We start from the raw sequence: 9628 nt of genomic DNA, 5'->3' as shown, positions 1-9628 counted from the left end.
TGGACTGTGTCTGGAGTAGAAACATCCAGAGCCACCGTGCACAGGTGTGTGCTGGAAATGGGCAACAGGTGCCGCATTCCCCAGGTCAAGCTAATTTTGAACCTGAAACAGCGGCAAAACCGCCTGACTTGAGCTACAGAGAAGCAGCACTGTGAACTGGACTGTTACTCAGTGGTCCAAAGTACTTTTTTCAGATGAAAGCAAATTTTGCATGTCATTCGGAAATTAAGGTGCCAGAGTTTGGAGGAAGACTGGGGAGAAGGAAATGCCTGAAGTCCAGTGTCAAGTACCCACAGTCAGTGATGGTCTGGGGTGCGATGTCAGCTGCTGGTGTTGGTCTACTATGTTTTATCAAGGGCAGGGTCAATGCAGTTAGCTATCAGGAGATTTTGGAGCACTTCATGCTACCCTTTGCTGTAAAGCTTTATGGAGATGAAGATTTAATTTGTCAGCACGACCTGGCACCTGCTCACAGTGCCAAAACCACTGGTAAATGGTTTACTGACCATGGCATTACTGCGCTCAATTGGCCTGCCAACTCTCCTGACCTGAGCCCCAAAGAGAATCTGTGGGATATTGCGAAGAGGAAGTTGAGAGACACCAGACCCAACACTGCGGATGAGCTTAAGGCCGCTATCGAAGCATCTTGGGCCTCCATAACACCTCAGCAGTGCCACAGGCTGATTGCCTCCATGCCACGCCACATCGTAAGCAGTCATTTCTGCAAAACGATTGAAAGTATTGAGTGCATAGCTGATATAATTAATTGAAGGTTGACTTTTTTTGTATTAAAAAAAACTTTTTTGTATTGGTCGGAAGAAATATGCTAATTTTTTGAGATGGGATTTTTGTTTTTTCTTGACTTTTTTGCCAAAATCATCAATATTAAAACAATAAATGGCTTGAACTACTTCAGTTGTGTGAAATGAATCTAAAATATATGAAAGTCTAATGTTTATTAGTACATTACAGAAAATAATGAACTTTGTCACAATATGCTAATTTTTTTAGAAGGACTAGTATATTTTTCAACAGTAAAATTGTAAAACAACACACAGCAATGAAATTTGCAATGCCCCATAAATAAATGTTGCTTGACTTGAACTGACACAAATTATCACATAAATAGTTCAACCGTGGTGTGTTCACCTCCGTTTGGGCTACATACCAACACAATGTATGTATGTCTATGGAGGTAGATTTGTCTTTATTATTCAATCAAAAAAAAGTTTCTTCAATTTAAAAAAAAAAAAAAAAAAAAACTTCAATCAAAATATATATTTTCAATCAAAAAAAGTCCTTAAAAATGTGTTTGAATGCAAAAACAAATTTGAAACTAAAAAAAATGCATGAAAACTTTTTCTTTGAATTTTTTGGGGGGTGAAGTCAAGTTTTGTTTTTTGTTTGTTTGTTTTTTTGAAACTTTTTTGATTGAAGTAATGTACCGTATTGGCCCGAATATAAAATGGTGTTTTATGCATTTCAATGTAAAAAAAAAAAGTTTTTTTGCATTGAAAAAGAGGGGGTCGTTTTATATTCGCGGTCAAGACATTATACCCATTCACGACGCTAGATGACGCCAGATATCATTGAAGCCATGTTCTGTCATGACAGATCTCAACTACTAGTTAAACCACTTTGCATTATTTTATTGCAGTGTTTTTCCTTATTCGGATTTGTTTCAAGACTACAGTTACAGTTAGACTTCACTTTGATGGTTAATGCAGTTATTGCAATTTTATTGTTTTATCAAATTAGATTGGTTTATTTATATTTCAAAAACAAGAAACCATTTACGAATGATTGCACCTTTGTTTACATATTTAAATGTTCAGATAATAGGATTTGAATGAGGCAAAATAACATGCTTTTTCTCTCAAATATATTGTTATAACCATTTGTTTCAGATGTAAAGTAATTACTTTCTGTATAAAAATTAATTTGGTGTTCAAAAAGTCTTTTTTCAAACTTGAGTCTTGAAAAATCATCTTATATTCGGGCCAATACGGTAGTTTTGCGTTTGGGCCACATTTTGGCTAAGGCATTTACGTCTTTATTATTCAATCAAAAATAAGTTGCTTCAAACAAACAAAAATATTTTCAGTAGAAAAATCAATTAAAAAAAAAAAATTTAAATCATTGAAAAGTTTTTGAATGCGGAAAATATTTGAGACTCAAAAATTTGCATTTTAACACTTAATTTTTCATTGAAAATGTTTTGGGAGTCTCATAATAAGCCTGAAAATACTCATTTTAAGCATTACTGGTTTGTTATAGGGCTTATAATGAGCCAGTATGTTTAAGGTTTATTATAAGCCCAAAGACTTCTTAAAACTAATTAAATATAACTGGTTTCAAGATCTCATTCATCCTGAATGGATGTGTTATTTTAAGAATTCTTACCAAGACAAAAATTGCTTGTTCTATTGGCAGAATTGTCTGACTTGTTATAAGCAAATCTTATCCCATTTCTAATAAATTTTTACTCGTTTTAGAAGTGGCATTTTTTTTTTCTAGTGTAGTTAATTTCAAATGATTGGATTTCAGACTTTATAAGACCCCGCGGATACCCCGATTACGGTCGACCTACTTTTAATGTAGGTGACCAATAATTGTAGTTAGCAGTGCTACTTTGCCAAGTTAGCAACATGTAAAAATTATTGGATGCATCAACATAGGACTCAGTTTGGTTTAGGCGTAAACGATATTGGATGATATTATCATTGCGATTCTTGGAGGGGTGCGATATTATATTGCGATATTAAAACTAGAAGAATTTCACCAGATAACTTGAATAGCTCTGTTCTGGATAAACCTGAACAATGGAAAAAAATAACATTGCAATATACATTGATTGCCAAGGCTCCACACTTACTTTTTGCATTGGTTGCACCTAACTTTTTTCTTAAGGTGCACTAGCACAAGACGCTCACGCTGCCAAGAACAGCCTCTCACACAATGGATGACTGGCACAACGCACATCAGACTGGGCTGCAAGTTTAACGATGATAAACACATTTGTGCCTTTGATCGTAGAGTTGCCGAGGTTTCTCAGGCCAGATCAAAGTTACAAACTTGTCAATCATCGTTAACATTGAAGGAATTCGGCGTCTCAGCCAAGCCGCGGGAACAGCGACACCCGAATCAGTAGGCGTCCCACTATCGCAGCCCCAGAGGATCGGCCGGAAAGCCAAACTCCGCGCATTCACTCTGGCGTTAACCCTTTGTACTGACTCCATTTTGAACGGTTTAAAGAAAGCTTACTGGGAACAAGTTGACAATTTATCCGTCGACAGTGATCAAAAAGCAAGGCAAAACAGACAACTGTGAGGCAATGCTGGATCCAGGGGCCCGCAAAACAACGGATACATCGGAATGTTACCGAGAAGCGACAGTTGTTAGCTAAAATGTTCAGTCTTTTGAAAGCTGTGGTGGAGTGGGCCGGGCGGAAGGCGTGCTTGGGTGTTGTCTTGGGATAATCCTTCTGTGGCAGGTTTGGGCGGTCAAGTTCGTGTGTCATTTTTCTTGGCTGGGTCGTGGTTGCCACGGCAAATGAGGTGGGGGTCCGGCATGCCGTGACGTCTAAGGCGCCGAGCTATTAACTTGTTGCCTTAGTAGGGCGCGGGTGTCCTGACCCCACCGAAGAGATGCTGACGTCTTTTCCTTTGCTTATCAGGCGAGGGCTGATAAGCTGGTCCAATTTACTGTGTCAAAGGGCATGGAGCTTGTTTCTTTAAACTATGGTTAAATGCATTACTTTAATGAATGTGTCAGACTAATGCAAACAGTTAAGTCAACGTTAAGTACCTAACGCCAGCTGCACGAAAGACAGTTTGGTCACACTGCCTACAATGAGGGTGGGTGAGAGGCTGTGGCACTGTAAGAGCATGAGGCAGAAAAACATTAATATATATTTTTGGAATTAAAAACCAGATTCCGATCCTCTGAAAAATGGCACAATCAGCCCGATTTCCGATCACGTGATCGGATCAGGGACTTCCCTGAGGGGGATCCTGAGGGATCCAGGATCTGCACACTTTCTGCTTTTCTGAAGTAAAAAGTTTACATGTTTAAAAAAAAAAAAAAAAAAAGAGAAAATATCTGCCAAACAGACAAATAAAATGGTCAAATACGAACAACAGTGGGAAACGGTCGCAAGAATGATGAACATAGAATAAGGATTCTCTCTCACCTGCGAAGGAATGCCACAAAAATAATAGAAATGTATACATAAATGGATGTATGCGGGGTGTCCAGGGAAGTTGTATGCATCCTTCTGCAGCTGGAAACTGGACATGTTTAAATCCAAACTGTTTTATACACTCCCAACAGCATGTAATAAATAATTTTTCTTCCTTCACAGTTTAGTCGGTCAATGGGCTTATTTTACAAGGATACTCATAGACAATTTGGTTTCCAGCTACTGGGGAGGTATACTGGACTGTCTCAGAAAATTAGAATACACAATATTCTAATTTTCTGAGACAGTCCTGTATATTGTTCTATGTAAAGGACGTCAGCCAAGGTCGGCCCCCCACATTTTTACCACGCCAAATCTGGTCCCCTTTGCAAAAAGTTTGGACACCCCTGCTTTAAATGGTGGATTAATGTACAGGACTGTCTCAGAAAATTAGAATATTGTGTATTCTAATTTTCTGAGACAGTCCAGTATATTACTTATCAGACTTGGAACAATTAAGGAACTATGCGTAAATAATACACTTCACTGGTCCTTGGCATACATCTAATGGTGTTTGATAAACCTCTTCTTCTATCAGCTTTACAGGTGGAGTTTGTTGGCGTCCTGCCCTGGGCCGTCCCGCCGCCGGTCTTGGCCCCCGGGATTTTCGGCCGGGGCTTGTCTGGTTGCGTCTGGCTGTGCGGGGGGTCCCGTCGGGCGCGCGCTGGTGTCGTGGGCGGGTGGGGGGGGCCGCGCGGGTGCCGGTCCGGGGCCGCGGCCCTTCCCCGGCCGGCCGGGGTGGGGTGGAGTTGGGGTGGGGGCCAGGGGGTGTATGCGGCAGCCATGGTTCCCTCCCAGGTCCGCCCGGCCGGAGCCGCGTCTCCCTGTACCGGGTGCCGGGGAGGTGCCCTCTGGTGCCATACCGCGCGCCCCTCTTGGCCCGGGGGTGGGTTGTGGGGGGTGCGCTTCCCTCCCCGTGGTCTGTTTCCGGCCCTGTCTGCTTCCCTAGGCCGCGGCGGCCGCGGCTGCCCCCCGGCCGGCGGGGTCATTGGCGGGGCCTCTTGGGGCCCGCAGGGCCTAGGGTGAGGCTTGCTGTCCCTTGCCGGTGGGGTGGACGCCCCCTGGTCGCCGGCGCTTGGTGTGGCGCCTGCTCGGGGTGCGGGGTGGGTGCTCGGTGGGTGGGAGGGGGGTGGGCGGTCGCGGAGGCGCCGTGGGTGGTCTGGGGCGGGGATTGATCGGGGCCCTGACGCTTCTTCCGCCCTGGGGCCGGTGGTTCTGGTGGACGGGGCCACGCCCGCGGGAGCCTGCCTCTTAACTCACGCACTTCTCATTTCGGCACTGTAAATATTTTTCACCCTGGCACTTACATGCTCATACATTTCTCCGGGGAGAGTTGGGACGGGGCTTTACAGTCCCAGCCCGACTCCCCCCTGTTTTTAATGCACCACACACCAAGGTTGTGGGATGGTTGGGACCTGTTGGGGGGGGGGGGGGGGGGCTCACGGCTGCCTCCTCACCACAGGCCCCGCCATCCCTGCACCTTTTTTAAATGCACCACACACATCATACTCCACAGGAGAGCTCCGGCAAAGGGCGGTGGGACGGGCGGCTGGACAGAAACTCCATGCTGCGGTCCCACTGCCCCAAGCCAAGCTCTCCTATTTTAATGCATACATTGCACTACCCTCCCCTCACACCCCCATCACGGTGCTGGGTGATGGCTGCCAGTCGGGAACCTGGCAGCCACAGTAATAGGGTGGTAGGTGGGTCCCACACTTTTTTTATATGGCGTGGCTCCCGGGGTGTGGCCTCCCCTCTGCCTCGGCTGCCGGCCGCGGGAGTGGGTTGGGGGGTCGGGTCTCCGATCTTGCATCGCCCCGTGGCAGTTCCTGGGCGTTCTCCTGCCTCCGCCTTCCCCTCTCTTCTCTGGCTGGGCATCCGCCCTGCGCTCCGTCGCTGGTCGCTGGCTGGGCGCCGGTGTATCAGCGGGGTGTCGCCTGCACCGGCGGGGGACCCTGCCTTGCCTGGGGCTTGGTGGGCCGCTGGGGGTCCCGTGGCGTGCCGTGCCGGTTGGGGGGCTGTGGCTGTGGCTCGTGGCCCGGGTGGGCGGGCGGGGGTGGGTGTAGGCGTGGGGTTGGTGATGCGTCCCCTCCTGCCATCCCTGAAGGCCGGTTGATGGGCGCGCGGGTGGCCCGGGGGACCACCCTGGGTCCCGGGGGGGGGGGGAACGGTGGCTCCTTTGCTGGGCGGCGGGAGGAGGGATGGGCTGCGCAATGGCCCCCCCACCCCCCCCGCCCGCCCGCCCTCCCTCCCCGGGCTGGCTGGGTGGGGGCCGTGGCCCTGGGTTGGCGCCCGCGCGGTTTCTCCACCCGTCTGCGTGGCTGTCGCGCGCCCGGTGGGGCTTGCGTGCTGCTGGATGTGGTAGGGCATGCTCGAGTCGGGGGTTCCGGTGCCGGGATTGGCGATGCGGCGGCGTAGGGTTGGTCGCCAACGGGCTTACACTCGTAAGAGATTCACACGATTACTGGGTTCTAGATCACAGAACTGATTTGTGTACACTCTACCCCTTTCAATCACTTAGCTTATAGTCTTATAGACACCCCCACCCCCATTCTCCTCTTTCACTGGCCAATTGGCCCCTCCATGGTGTAAACCGGAAATACATCTCGCTGACGATAGCACCAGCATATTAGTAACTAGTTTAGATGTTCAATGTATTTCTTGTTGTTGTTTGTGTATGTGTTTCTTTTCTTTCTTCACTTGTATTTCTTTTCTTCTGTCCCCCCATAATCCCTTCCTGTTTGCTGCTTTGTCATAATAAAAATGTATTTTGAAGGATCACAATGGGAGTATGTCAGACTCTCCATGTGAAACATTAAAACTGTTCAGAATCCGGGCACTTAGACTTCCATTCTCTGTGTCAAACAGCTGAACAGGACAGGTTTAAAAAAATAAAAAATAAAAAAAAAACAATAGCGCGTCCTGCGATGTGACTTGCGCATGCGCACATCGCGATGGCGATGTTCAAAGAACATATATTGCAGGCCTAGTTTAGTTACCCTAATTTTCGCACTATAAGGCGCACCTGACTCTAAGCCGCAGCCCACCAAATTTGGCACGAAAACGGCATTTGTTCATAGATAAGCCGCACTGGACTATAGACCCTACCCACGTGACGTCACAACTCCGGCCTCCTGACTGGTGCCGCCCAATTGTCCGTCAACACATCGTGTTTACCTGTTACAGCTACGTACATTCCTCCTATTTACGGCGTGTTTTTCTGCTCGTTAACATTAATCATCAAAATGGTGAAGGCGTGTGTGGCGGTCGGTTGCAATAACAGAGAAGATAGACGGAGAGACTTGAAGTTCTACCGGATGCCGAGAGACCAGGAGAGGAAAGCGAGATGGGCTGCTGCAATTCGACGAGAAAACTGGGCTCCAAACAATTACCACAGATTATGTAGTAGTCATTTTATATCTGGCAAGATGCATTTAATATATATTTAGACGGTTTTGGGCTGACAACCACAATTAAGATCATTGCTAGGCTAATCGCCGACAACATACACGTATGTATGTAGTGAGAGTGCTATCGCTAAACCATATAAACATTAAAAGCCCTAGCTCCATTGAAAAATGACATGAAATACATTAGACTGGACAGTGGACAGTGCAACAACAAAAGATTTTGAATTGAAAATTTCGTAACTCACCCTTCCAAGCACAAGATAGATTCCTGCAGAATTTTCGTGGACGAGGACCTGTTTCACCCAACCAGCAACGAACTATTTATAAGCCTCCAAGCTCTTAAAGTTTTTCAAACTTTCGTGAGAATAGGCTGATTTTGTGTGGACAAAATAGTTGTACATATCAGGGTAGCTAGCAGATGTCAGGCAAATACGGCGGAGACAGCGAGTCGAAAAACATCGATTTAGGCATCAAATATGGATCTGGCGAATGGATAAACTGAAGCTTTTCCACATAACGCCTTTTATGCAACGCATCAAGTGAGTTTACGGCATCCGAAAGCACCGGGTCTTCCATGAAATGCATTATAAATTGCTCGATCAATTGAGACCATTGATAATACAGACACAAAATGACGGACAAGGGGGCGGAACAATACAGCGAGCACGTGATTTTGTGCCGTCGGTGGGTAGGGTCTATAAGCCGCAGCTGTCCTCACTGTATCATGGGATATTTACACCAAAAGATATTAACCGGTACAACCTTACTTGACAGCGGCATCATACGACTGACTGTCATAAGACCAAATGAACCATCATTAAACTTTGAACCAATTAGTGCAAAGCTTTATTGCTTCAAGAAGCTTCAGTTGGCCATCACTGCTCCCTTGGGGGAGACAGTCAACCTCTGCTGCCACCTGCTGTTGACTGTTGTCATCCAACATGCCTCTTAGCATGCATTGCAGCGCTACAGATGTAAATAACAATCAAAAATCATGTTCCGTGCTTAATATTTCTTCAGTTACCAATTGTTTCATCAATTGCTAGTTATGGTATTTGCTAACACTTTATTTGACAGTGGTGCCATAAGACTGTCATTACACAATCATAATTATGACATGTCTCTGTCCTGAGTATTCATGAATGCTTATAACAGATGTCATTAAGTGTTATCCGGCAAATGATCTCACTTTTGAATGGATGCAAAAGATCCAGGATGGACAAAAATTGAGTTAGTGACATAATTTGCCAAATGAAACTCAATGACATAAGCATTCAGTAATGTCCATGATAGTGTCATGTCATAATTTTGATGATCCTATGACAGCCTCATGACACCGCTGTCAAATAAAGTGTTACCTAAAAAAAAAAATCAACAAATAAGCCGCACTGGACTATAAACCACAGGTATCAAAATGAAGGAAACAAGTAGCGGCTTATTAGAGGTGTGCAAAATTTCCGATTCTTAGATTATTCGCGATTCGGCCGTGGAAGATTCGAGAACGATTCACAAACATCCAAATTCCGATTATTGAAATATGCCAAGTAAAGCGGAAGTACAACACACTCAGCGCGCCGCGCGGTCAATGAGCAACGGAGCGAGAGTAGCTAAACATCATGCTTCTCATTACCCGGCCCCTCGGGTAATGCCAATGCTCAACTCACTGCTCTAGCTCAACTCCTGCCACGAGATAAAAAAACACAACAACATACCTGAAGCTGCTACAAAAGTACGTCATCCACATAATGTTACGGTAGATATAATTTATATAAGACTAGATGCACTACGGTAGCGGTAGCGTTTGCAGCACATCTACAAAAAGCTAGATGCAGACGTAGTAAACGGCCGCCATCTTAAAGCAGTACACCACTCTGCAAGGCTGTTGTAGCGAACCTTCCAAGCAAACCTAATTAACTTTTTATCTAAAATACTCCTAAATCGGTAAAATATTGACTTGAATCTATCTTTAAAATAGTTT

Source organism: Corythoichthys intestinalis, chromosome 5 (assembly GCF_030265065.1).
Source record: "Corythoichthys intestinalis isolate RoL2023-P3 chromosome 5, ASM3026506v1, whole genome shotgun sequence".
NCBI classification, from domain to species: Eukaryota; Metazoa; Chordata; class Actinopteri; order Syngnathiformes; family Syngnathidae; genus Corythoichthys; species Corythoichthys intestinalis.
The sequence above is the reverse complement of the archived record's forward strand: the minus strand, read 5'-3'. Positions refer to the sequence as shown.